This window comes from Oryctolagus cuniculus, chromosome 9, assembly GCF_051225735.1.
Source record: "Oryctolagus cuniculus isolate XC-2025 breed Fujian yellow rabbit chromosome 9, ASM5122573v1, whole genome shotgun sequence".
Taxonomy (NCBI): Eukaryota; Metazoa; Chordata; class Mammalia; order Lagomorpha; family Leporidae; genus Oryctolagus; species Oryctolagus cuniculus.
This window is the reverse complement of record NC_142875.1, coordinates 49,729,548-49,741,739: the sequence shown is the minus strand read 5'-3', so window position 1 is coordinate 49,741,739 and position 12,192 is coordinate 49,729,548. Positions and strand designations below refer to the sequence as shown.

The 12,192-nt window shown below is 37.9% G+C and overlaps 1 pseudogene across 1 annotated transcript; it reads left to right on the top strand.

Annotated features, from left to right (window-relative positions):
• The first annotated feature begins 7,637 nt into the window (after positions 1–7,637).
• LOC100346018 (ubiquitin-conjugating enzyme E2 Q2 pseudogene) lies at positions 7,638–9,216 on the top strand (annotated as a pseudogene). Its single transcript, XR_016212851.1, has one exon. The product of XR_016212851.1 is annotated as a ubiquitin-conjugating enzyme E2 Q2 pseudogene (transcript).
• The last annotated feature ends 2,976 nt before the right edge of the window (positions 9,217–12,192 follow it).

The following is a 12,192-nucleotide window of genomic DNA, read 5'->3' as shown; positions in this document are numbered from 1 at the left end:
AACAGTATATTAGGGTACATTTTTCACCTCATCCTCACCAGCATTTGTTAGTTTTTTGAATTTTGGAGAGTAGCCATTCTAACTAGACTGGGGTAACAACTTATTGTGGTTTTATTTATATTCACTGATAGTCATAGGTATTTCAGTTTTGAAAAGTATTTCTCCATATTGTTTGCCCATTTCTTAACTGCATTATTTGTTTTTTACTTGATGAGCTTCTTTCATAAGTTGAATATTAATCCTTTATAAGATCCATAGTTTGCAAATATTTTATCCCATTCTGTTTCCTTTGCTATGGTGTGATTTAGCTATTTTTACATATATTGCATGCAACTTTAGTGTCCTATCCAAGAAGCCTTTGTCTAGGCCAATATTTTGCAGTATTTACTCCATGTTTGCTGTAGTAGTCTGATGGTTTCATATCTTAAATGTAGATCTTTGATCGAACTTGAGTTGATTTTTGTATAGGGTGCAAAGTAGGGTCTTCTTTTGAAGTTTTGCATGTGAAAAACCATTTTTCCCAACACTATTTTTTGAAGATATTGTCTTTATCTAAGTAATGTTTGGCACTTGCTTGTCAGATAACTTGATTGTAGATGCAAGGGTTAATTTCCAGGGTTTGTAATCTGTTACATTGGTCTACATGTATATGTTGTTTTTTTGTGCATCTGGGGGATTTGTTTTTCTATCACTTATAAAGGCCAATTTTTGTTGGTTGAAGCCTTTATTCCTGGAGATATGCCTCTGGATATTGATTTGAGAGAATGTTTTTAACTTTCACGCTAGTTAGATTTTGTTGCATAGTCTCTAGATACCTTCATTTTCTAAGACTGTTGATAGCCATAGTAGAGATTTGGGTTCTCCCTGTAGCTCACTGTGGTCACTGAGATTCCTGTTAGGCAGATCTTTAGCACTCTTTTGAGGGACAGGCCAGTGTGGTAAGCTTCTTAGATGTCAGGAGTAGGTCTTGATGGTGTTGTGGGTGAGCCTAGAATATAGATTCTTAGCCAGTACACAATTCAGTTGCTTGAGTTCCAAAATCAATGTTGGCTCTAGGAGCTGGGTGGACTTACGGATTCCTAGCCATTTCCCAGTTCTAGAGCTCTGAAAGTGAGCCTCATGCTCTATGGATGAGTGAGGATCCACAGATTTTGCCTGATAGAGTGGCTGGATATGAGAGAATGACTTTGGCTCTGTAACAGTTGTATAAGCTGTCTTGGACTAGTCTCCATGTGCTGTTTACTTGTTTGGGTTGTATGCAGCTATCTCAGACCTGCATATCAAGTGAGGAGCAGGATCCGAACTCTGGCAGCTTCCATGGGAGTAGCTGTAGCCCAATACACTAAGCCCCACAGGGTCCTCTGGGCCTGAGAACCCAACAAGTTGTAGTATTGTACTGTGTTAGGCTCAGCACAAAGAATCTAATGAGTAAGATTTTGCTGGGCTTGTTGTAGCACATGAACTCCAGGGATATGTGCTGGGTGGGGCCTTGGAGCTCTGTTCACTGTGCTTAAGTGAAGCAAGTGTTCAGGTGATACCAGAGTTGGGTATGGTGGGCCATCTCTGGCTACTGTCAGTGGGAGATGGGAATGTCAAAGTCAATTGGTGTATTCAGAGTCCCTTCACCCACTAAAATTTGTAGTGCACAGTCCAGAGAACCTCATCACTCTGTATTACATCATCAAACCCCTCTGTAGGATCCATCCCCATGGGCAGGTAGCTCTGAGCCTCAGTAGCCAGATTGTGTGGGTACATAGGGACCCAGCTACAACATGCAATTTTTCAAATGGACGTGGGTGAGGAGGCAGTGCAGAACAGCATGGTCCCTGTTCAGGGCTTCTTTCCCCCACAGTCCTCTGGGACTTCCTATCCCAGTTGCCCTGTCCACATTGTCCACAATGCAGTAGAGAGCACAGTGTGACTGAGTTCTTGAGCCACCATTGTCCTATATTGGGCCCAGCTGGACCTATGGGGCTCAGTCTGACTTGCTGGCATATAGGACTGTCTTTCTAGGCTGAACTTAAAGCCAATGAGGACTGTGGAATTTTCCCACAGCCAGAGAGATTGGTTCATTTTACTGGCAGGGGTCACAGCACCTTACCCTTTTTTTTTTTTCTGCCAGCAAGATGGCATTCCCAACCAGGAGCAGATAAGGTAGATGCTGCAGCAACTGGTGACTATGGGCACAACAACATGTGTAGTTTCTCTGTCCATGGTTCATGGAATTTCTGTGCTGTTTCATTGTTACTTTACTGGTTTCCTTTACATTTGTGAAAGTGGCTTAATTGTTAACAGCTGTTCAAATTGCTGCCTCTGGGGAGACAATAGCTCGAGTTTCTTACTTACCTGCCATCCTGACCTTCCATATATATTAACTAATGGCTTGATATGCTTTTATTAATAGCACAAACATAATTATCCTTTTTATTAAAAAAGCTTGTTTACTTATTTGAAAGGTGAACACACAAACATAGGAGAAGTTGTGGGGAAGGGGAGCCAGAGACACAGATGCAGAGAGGGAGCTGCCTTTCATTCATTGATGTACTCCCCAAATCCCAGCAACAACCAGGGCTGGGCCAGGCCCAAGTCAGGAGCTGTACAAACAGTCCAAGTCTGCCACATGGCTGGTAGGGATTCAGGTACTTGAAGCATCACCAGCTGATTCCCAGAGTCTATACTAGTAGGAAACTGGATCAGAAGCAGAGTCCAGACTCAGACCAAGGGATATCATAAGCGGTACTTTAATAACTGTGCTAAACTCCCACTCCATTTTTGTTTTTAAAGAACATTTATATTTGAGATAGAAAAGAAATGGCATTCTTTATAGCACTAGGATGGGGATGACACTGGTGTGGTAAGTTTAAGTCATTTTGGATGCCTGTATCCCATATTGGACTGCCAGTCTGAGGCCTGATGATTCCATTTCCAATCCAGCTCCATTGTGCCTGTAGCCCTTGCTAGCCATGTGGCAAACCCAGAGAGAGTTTCAATCTCCTGGCTTTGGTCTTGTCCATCTCCAGCCACTGTGGCCAACAGGGAAGTAAACTAACTGATGAAAAATGTATCTCTTCCTGTCACCCCTCTCTCTGTCACCCTGCCTTCCAAATAAATATATATATATATATATATATATATAATACGAATATATTTTAAAATGCACATTAATGGAACTAAAAGGTGTCGATTTTTGTGTAAAATTTTTGAAGTTAGTCACAAATCTACTACAATTATACTAGTTATTCTAAAATCAAATAATCTTGATTTCAAGTCTAATGCAGATCTTTAAAGAGATAATAGATGAATTTGTGTATATCCAGGTAGTCATTATTCTGAGGAAAATAGCTATACATTTTATTAATGAGACAGATAAAGCAGACTAATATAAAATATGTTATCTGAACTCTATTATCCAATGGCATACCAATGTGTCTCATTTTTTCTTTTTTAATATACTGTTTATTAATTGCCTGGACTGCTTGTTTACAAAGCAGTTTCATGTCTTAATCTACCACATGGTGGGCTATAATCTTAATATACGAGGCTGAAACTCAAAGCTTAATAAACTATTCACATGTTATATACACAAAGTTTTGAATTCAACATGAAAATAAATGAGGGTTTTTTTGTATTTAGCATCATCAACTTCAACAATGTGACAATAAAACATATTTTCTCAACAGTACCAGTATTTATCCCACATGAATATGAGCTTAGTGCAACAATCATGCAGTACTAATCTGTTTTGATGAAGCCACCTGAGTTACACAAAGTCATTAATAGTTTCATGAGTATTTGACAGTGTGGAAACTGACAAACCTGTGTAAACATCCATAAACTTGGTATTGATCGGTACCCACTGTGAGAATAAATGAGTCTTTATAAAACAGAATCGTTTAAGAAACAGAGCTCTGCAAGGTTTATCTGTCTTTCATCCACAAACGTCTTAATGCTACTAGGGACATAGGATGATGTATTTTGCTTACGTTCTTAGTGCAATAAATTTCCTTAAAAACGCATAATGGTTAGAGAACATGCATGATACAATCACTGCTAGAAGATAGGTGTGAAAATATTTCTGTAATATTTATTGACACTAGGTTGACTGGAACTAAAGGACTTGGTGACAAAAATACAATAAACAAGAGCATTACAGTAGAAGTGGACTGGGACTCATTTTATATAGATGTAGGAAGAGAAGTGACTTCATTCCAAATCCTTTTCTTGGTACTAGGCCTATTATTATTGCTGTATTAATGAAAATCTAATAATAAAATATTTGACAGCTAATTATTTTAGATTATTATCTAAATGTTTGTTTTGTTTACTCCTGAAAGCCTATCTAATGATTGTTCAACAATTCAGAATGTCACCTAGAAATAACATTTTACCTATAATATTTTGTATAATATTTATTTATAGATTTATTCAACATTAAATATAATAATGTGGGAAATGTTTCATTTTATCTGTATATATACTGTAGTATTTTAACTAATGTAAAAATTTATGCTTTATCATTTAAAAAATTTATATAATTTATTCAGTGGGAATCACAATAATATCCCAGTTTTGATAGCAAAGAGTTCTTTGAGTGTTAGACAACATGATATATTCATTGTACGACTTTTCAGGTAACAATTACTTTCCTCCATCACATAAAATTCCATTCACTGCTGTGAATGCCTAAAGTTTCAGTTGCATGTCTTTCAAGAATAATGGACCCACTTTCCCATTAAAAATAAAATAATAACATAATGCATAGGCATCCATATTAATTTTTGAAGAATTGTAGATTGTTTCTTTTTTCTTAATTATTTTAATTATTAATAAGTAGAGAACAAATATCATGAAATTCGTATAGATGATTCCAAACTACAGCTATACTTTTTGCCTCCCTTTCTCATTACCTCTCTTCATCCCTCACTACCTGTGCTTTCCTTTACCTCCTTTCTTTTCTTTTACTCTTTGGCAATAACATATTTTCAAATGTACTTTGTAATCACAGACTCAATGCTCTTCTAAACAAGGATTTCTACAGATAAAAGCTAGATATAACACTGTTTCTTGAAATCATATTGTATTAATGAAGAAAAAAATGAAGTCCTTATCTAAATAATGATAATTATAGCTTCAAATAGATATGTCTTGGGGATTTCTTCAAACATTTGACATTAATTCCCTGCACATTCAATACACACAAAAAAATGAAAATCGGTCATACACAATATGTAATGGAATAGATCTGGGTGTGTGTTAATAAAAATATCTGTGAATGAGGTAGTGGGCCAGATCTGACCTGTGACCTTTCATTTTATGACCTCTAGATAACATGATAATTTGTTGGTAAACAGATATTGATGAAAAAATGAATACAAAAGAGTTGATACTAACATTTAGAGGTCTCTAGTAGCACCAGCATGTATCTGTGGTCATTTCACTCAATCACTTTAATCATATATTTTATTTCTTTACTACTAGCATAATTACAAAATTGTGTACTTAAAGAAACTCTGAAGAACAGTAAATATTTCAGTACATACAATTAAATTATTGTGTGAAATGATACAATTTTTAAAAAATGAGTTTATTTATTTATTTGAGAGGTAAAGTTACTGATAGAGAGAAATAAAAAGAGAGAAAGGGCTTCCATCTGCTGGTTCAATCTCCAAATGGCCACAACTGCCAGAGCTGAGCCAATACGAAGCCAGGAGCCAGGAGCTTCTTCCAGGTCTTCCACGTGGGTGAAGGGGCACAGGGACTTGGGCCATATTCCCACTGCTTTCCCAGGCCATAGTAAGGAGCTGGATCAGAAAAAGAGCAGCTGGAATATGAAGCGGCAACCATATGGGATCCTGACACCGAAAGCAGAGCCTTAGTCCACTATGCCACAGCACCAATATATTGCTATCAACTTTGATATTATAAATTTAATAATTTTTAAAATAATACTTTTTCAGTTAGAGGAAATCAAGGTGAATAACTGTAAACCATTGAATATGAAAGTATATAGAGTTCAGTATGGAATCATTTCTAGAATATTGCATTTGAAATTAGCAGTGAAGAAAAAGTATTTAAACATTGGTCTTTTTTTTTTTTTTTTTTTTGACAAGCAGAGTGGACAGTGAGAGAAAGGGACAGAGAGAAGGGTTTTCCTTTACTGTTGCTTCACCCCTCAATGGCCGCTGCAGCTGGCACACTGCGGCCAGTGCACAGCGCTGATCCAAAGCCAGGAGCCAGGTGCTTCCTCTGGCCCAAGCACTTGGGCCATCCTCCACTGCACTCCCGGGGCCACAGCAGAGAGCTGGACTGGAAGAGGAGCAACCGGGACAGAACCTGGTGTGCTGGCGCCACAGGCGGAGTATTACCCTATTGAGCCGCTGTGCAGGCCTAAACATTGGTCTTCTAATTCTAGTTCTGGTACTTGAGAAACATTTTATCTACCCTAGTTAGTTTTCTTATCCACAAAATTAATTTTAGATATCTGCTTCATTTTATCTTACCTAATATCTCCCTTTCTTTTTGCAGTTTGAACTTCTATCTTAATCAAAACTAACATAAATTTCAAACTATAGAAATTTCAAGTATAGAAATTTATTTAGATCATTTTCTGATCATACCTGTTATTTACATCCCAAGTATATAATTTGCTCTCCATTTAATGAGCTAATGTTTAAATCACTGATAAAAATGAGTGATAATTTTAATTTTTTTGGATATATAATAGCGTGAATCGCAAATAAACCTTTTAAACTAAAGTAGACCATTACAATTGCACATATTATTCAGTGACAAAACATATCACAATGCCTTTGCAAAACAAATAGAAAATTATGCTACACATTGATTTCATATTGTATACAGTATAAAACACCTCTATCCATATATTTGCTAGTGCAAAAAGAAATATATGTGTACTTGCTTTTATGTATATGTGTGTATGAGTGTATTGCTTTAATTTTATGTGTATTTGTTTTGTAAATATGAAAGATATTCACAAGGCTGAAAACTTTTTTATATAAATACAGAGCAGATTTTAGGAAGCACACAATTAAATTAAAAAAAACAAACAAACAAACAAACAAAAAAAAACAGAACCAAACACTTAAATGTTAGGTGCAAGTGATCTTAAAAAAGCAGTTAGCCTGACACAAATTGGGATATTTCTTCTAGAATATTTCTTAAGTTAAAGTTATGATCAGACCTTACTGAAGGAGAGTCAGGCACTGATGTCAGAAGCCAAGTTACATAAAAACTGTTTTGAATATGTAGAGTAATTTTATATAGTTTTCAGTCAAATAAAAACCTCTGTTTTATTCTAAAACTACTTTGTGGTGTGTATGCACATATTAAATATACATTTACAGGTTGTATTTCTTATCATATTTGTGTAAAAATAGAATACAACTGAAATTTAACTAGTTTGCAAGCATTTTCAGGAAAAGTTTAATAAAACTTGGGATTTACTTAATGATTCAATATTATTTTACAATTAATAGCAAATATTGAATGCATTATAATTGATTGCTCTATCACAATTGACTAAGATTTTGAAGCTTCATGATCAAAGAAAATGCAAGGTTCATGATGCAGTATATAAGACTGTTGAATTCTGGCGGGGCGGTTGCGACCGTGACGGCGGCTCGGGGCCCGGCTCCCCTTCCGCAACCCCTCCCGCCGGAGATGAGGGGAAGATGTCCGTGTCAGGGCTGAAGGCCGAGCTGAAATTCCTGGCGTCCATCTTCGACAAGAACCACGAGCCGTTCCGCATCGTCAGCTGGAAGCTGGACGAGCTGCACTGCCAGTTCCTGGTGCCGCCGCCGGCGCCGCCGCTGCTCACGCTGCACTGCAACATCACGGAATCTTACCCCTCTTCTTCACCAATATGGTTTGTCGACTCTGATGACCCAAATCTGACCTCAGTTCTGGAGCGTCTTGAAGATTCTAAGAACAACAATTCGCTTCGTCAGCAATTGAAGTGGTTGATATGTGAACTCTGCAGATTATATAACCTTCCTAAGCACCTGGATGTTGAGATGCTAGATCAACCACTGCCCATGGGTCAGAATGGGACAACAGAGGAAGTCACTTCAGAAGAGGAGGAAGAGGAAGAGATGGCCGAAGATATAGAAGACTTAGATCACTATGAGATGAAGGAAGAAGAGCCTATTAATGGGCTCAGTCAGAGGATGAAGGAATTGAAAAAGAAAACTTGGCCATATTAGAGAAGATTAGGAAGAGTCAAAGGCAAGACCATTTAAATGGTGCGGTGTCTGGGTCAGTGCAAGCTTCAGACAGACTGATGAAAGAGCTCAGGGACATATACAGATCACAGAGTTACAAGACAGGGATTTATTCAGTGGAACTGATAAATGACAGTTTATATGACTGGCACGTTAAACTACAGAAGGTTGACCCTGATAGTCCTTTGCACAGTGATCTTCAAATCTTAAAAGAAAAAGAAGGCGGCATAGAATATATTTTGCTTAACTTCTCTTTTAAGGATAACTTTCCGTTTGATCCTCCATTTGTCCGAGTGGTGTTACCTGTTCTCTCAGGAGGGTATGTGTTGGGCGGAGGAGCATTGTGTATGGAACTTCTCACAAAACAGGGCTGGAGCAGTGCCTACTCGATAGAATCGGTCATCATGCAGATAGATGCCACCCTAGTCAAAGGCAAAGCCAGAGTGCAGTTTGGAGCAAATAAGAATCAGTATAATCTAGCAAGAGCCCAACAGTCCTATAATTCCATTGTACAGATACATGAGAAAAATGGCTGGTACACCCCTCCAAAGGAAGATGGCTAAATATGCTGACTGTCACATGTGTGGACCAACGTTGCTTTAAAGAAAATCTTTCCAACATGCAGACACAGCTTTGAGTGCCCCATAACAGCAGTACTGAAGACGTTAGCTAATAGATATTTTAGTGGATAATCTGTCAACTGACATCCAGTATAAGTTACAGCCTTCTCATTTTGCTCATTTTAGGTATCCTGGACTGAGCAGAGGGGCCTTTCCTGTATTTCTCCTGATAAATACACATACTGGCCACTCCTTATCTCTTTTTCTTAAAGTGAAATCTTTTAGGCATACAGGGCAGCACCAGGTTACTAAACAGTTGTGACTTTATGGTAACTTTCCTATTTTGAGCCCATGGGTTATGAGAATTTGCAATATGTTGTTATATTTAGATCCAATAAAAGTATAATCAATGTTCAGTATTGGTTTAGAAAATTTTAGGTCCTCTAAACCAGATACCTTTCTCAAGTCTAGAACCATTTTATGATACTGCCAAAATGACACGCGATCTAACTGTCAAAAAATTTTAATGGCTATGTGATAGGAACTGTTGTCTGAAGGTCTACTCTTACCTGCGTGTGATGGACCTTTTAGGCAAAGAAAGCGAGGCTATGCCAGCTAAAGCTGTAGCTGGTCGTCACTGGGCAGCAGCAGGCCTGCTGGGCTGAGTCTGCTTCCTGTTGGTTTCCTTATTTCTTATTTCCTTATTTCTTATTTCTTATGAAGACAGCCACAGTACAGAGCTTGAAGCTATTTAGAATACTCTCACATTACATTTCCATTTTATTAATGGGATGTTGCAATCATTTGTAAACTGATAAAAAACAATTGGTGTGGAGACAGGAGCAAAAGATAGAGTTAAGTACAAAAAGATACCTAATTTGGAGTTTGCTGTAAGTCATAATGATGGCCTTCACATCAAAAACAAGAATTCTGCATAGATTAATTCTTTATAAGACCCAACTCAAATCCGTGTACCCCCCCCATTTTATTGACTTACCCAAATCAGTCATGTTTGGTTGGAAATATTTTCTTATGTATCCAAGTTTGATTTAAAAGTAAATTCTAGTGACTAAGCACTTTTTTTTTTTTGAAATTTCCTTATCTTTATTGTTTTTTTTTTCTTTTTTTTCCTTTTTTTTTATTTATTTATCTAATGAATATAAGTTTCCAAAGTACGAATAATGGATTACAATGGCTTCCCCCCCATACCGTCCCTCCCACCCACAACCCTCCCCTTTCCCACTCCCTCTCCCCTTCCATTCACATCAAGATTCATTTTCGATTATCTTAATATACAGAAGATCAGCTTAGTATACATTAAGTAAGGATTTCAAAAGTTTGCTCCCACACAGAAACATAAAGTGAAAAATAATAGATGATTTTTTTAATGATGATGAAATCAGATCAGACCTATTGTCATGTTTAATCCCAGTGAGAGTCAAGTTGGGAGTTGATAGTTTCTTTTCTTTTTTTTTTTTTTTTTTACAGAGGATCAGTTTAGTATGCATTAAGTAAAGATTTCAACAGTTTGCACCCCCATAGAAACACAAAGTGAAATATACTGTTTGAGTACTCGTTATAGCATTAAATTTCAATGCACAGCACATTAAGGACAGAGATCCTACATGAGGAGTAAGTGCACAGTGACTCCTGTTGTTGACTTTACCAATTGACACTCCTGTCTATGGCATCAGTAATCTCCCTATGCTCCAGTCATGAGTTTCCAAGGCTATGGAAGCCCTCTGAGTTCTCCGATTCTTATCTTGTTTAGACAAGGTCATAGTCAAAGTGGAGGTTCTCTCCTCCCTTCAGAGAAAGGTACCTCCTTCTTTGAAGACCTGTTCTTTCCACTGAGATCTCACTCACAGAGATCTTTTGCCAGAGTGTCTTGGCTTTCCATGCCTGAAATACTCTCATGGGCTTTTCAGCCAGATCTGAGTGCCTTTAGGGCTTATTCTGAGGCCAGAGTGCTATTTAGGACATCCACCATTCTATGAGTCTGCTGAGTATCTCACTTCCCATGTTGGATCACTCTCCCCTTTATTTATTCTATCGGTTGGTGTTAGCAGATACTAGACTCGTTTATGTGCTCCCTTTGACTCTTAGTCCTTTCATTATGATCAATTGTGAACTGAAATTGATCACTTGGACTAGTGAGATGGCATTGGTACATGCCACCTTGATGGGATTAAATTGGAGTCCCCTGGTATGTTTCTAACTCTACCATTTGGGGCAAGTCAGCTTGAGCATGTCCCAAATTATACATCTCTTCCCTCTCTTATTCCTACTCTTGTGTTTAACAGGGATCACATTTCAGTTAAATTTCAACACTTAAGAATAACTGTGTATTAATTACAGAATTAAACCAGTCATATTAAGTAGAACAGACCAAAAAAACTACTAAGAGGGATAATGTATTAAGTTGTTCATTAACAGTCAGGGCTATGCTGATCAAGTCACCGTTTCCCATAGTGTCCATTCCACTTCAACAGGTTTCCTTTTTGGTGTTCAGTCAGTTGTCACCAATCAGGGAGAACATATGGTATTTGTCCCTTTGGGACTGGCTTATTTCACTCAGCATGATGTGTTCCAGATTCCTCCATGTTGTTGCAAATGACTGGATTTCGTTGTTTCTTACTGCGGTATAGTATTCTAAAGAGTACATATCCCATAATTTCTTTATCCAGTCTACCGTTGATGGGCATTTAGGTTGGTTCCAGGTCTTAGCTATTGTGAATTGAGCTGCAATAAACATTAGACTGCAGACCGCTTTTTTGTTTGCCAATTTAAATTCCTTTGGGTAAATTCCAAGGAGTGGGATGGCTGGGTCGAACAGTAGGGTTATCTTCAGGTTTCTGAGGAATCTCCAGACTGACTTCCATAGTGGCTTGACCAGCTTGCATTCCCACCAACAGTGGGTTAGTGTCCCTTTTTCCCCACATCCTCGCCAGCATCTGTTGTTGGTGGATTTCTGAATGTGAGCCATGTGACTAAGCACTTTTAAAAAAGAAACCCAAAAGCACATCTTTTGCATAAACCGGTTACAAAGTTCAGGTGTTTCTTAGGTGTTCGCTGAAGATTCGGTTTGTGACTTTGTTTACGTGCCCAGGAGACCTGGCGATGGCGTGGTCTTCTCACTTTTGGGTCGAGGACAGATCAGATTCCCTGGCCTCGGAAAGGCTGGGTTGCCGGTTGCTCAGATCACAAGTGATGAGGCAGAGTTCTTTAAAGCATTAAAGTTCCTTATACCTAAGGCTAATCTTGAATACATTATCGAATTCTTTAATATCCGGATGGCTAGCAGAGGGATAGCTGCACATTTGGCATGCTTTGTTTTTCGGATTTTTATTTTTCATTTCAGATTTATTTGGCAATGTACAGTAAATCTTGTA